Consider the following 830-nt stretch of genomic DNA (forward strand, 5'->3'; position numbering starts at 1 on the left):
GGGCTGATTTCTATACGTCTTCGGGGGGCCATCGGTTTTGAGGATGAGATCTTTCACGCTGGTCACTTCCGAGAGCTCTCCAGCTAGTAGCTTCGCGGCCAGCCTTGCTTCCAAGACTTTGCAGTTAGACGTGGAGTGTCCTCGGGACTGGTGGAACTCGCAGAAGTTGTTTTCATCATATCCTTGATTGCGAGTCCACGTAGTACCCGTGGTTCGACCCGGTCCTAACTGATCGAGTAATTGTTCGCTCCTTGGAGATCTTCCCCCTCGTGATGGACATACTTGTCGTTACAAGAGTTCTTCTTCTTCGTTTTTGGATCTAGATCTTTCGAGGTTGGTCTTGCCGACTTATGTTTTTGCGATAAGACTTTCGTTTCTTCCTCGATTATGATGTAGTCCGTCGCCTTGTGGATCGTCCACGGTTTGTCGAGGGTTATCTATTTTCTGAATTTCGACTTGTACCAGAGCGTTTTTATGAGCGCATCAATGGCCACCTTGTCACTTATCCCGCTGATCCTGGACATTACCAGCTTGAATCGGCTGATGAACTCGCGGAGGGGTTCCCTGCGAGTGAGCTCGGTTTGCTTTTCAGGCAGCTCTTCTTGTTTGTTCCAATAGAGGACTTCCTCCTCTTCCATCATCGGTTTGTCGAACGGAGAGCTTTTCCAAGCAGACCGGCTTCTGGTCCTTCTTGGATGTCTGTCGACGTCCTCATCGGTATCGTAGGAGACATCGCTAGGATCCAAGTCGACGTGCTCAACTTCGTTATCCTCCGAATCTTTTGCAGGAGGCGGAGTACTTTCAGGGTTCCCCTTTTCGACAGGACATTT

This window comes from Brassica oleracea, chromosome C2 (genome assembly GCF_000695525.1).
Source record: "Brassica oleracea var. oleracea cultivar TO1000 chromosome C2, BOL, whole genome shotgun sequence".
Lineage (NCBI taxonomy): Eukaryota > Viridiplantae > Streptophyta > Magnoliopsida > Brassicales > Brassicaceae > Brassica > Brassica oleracea.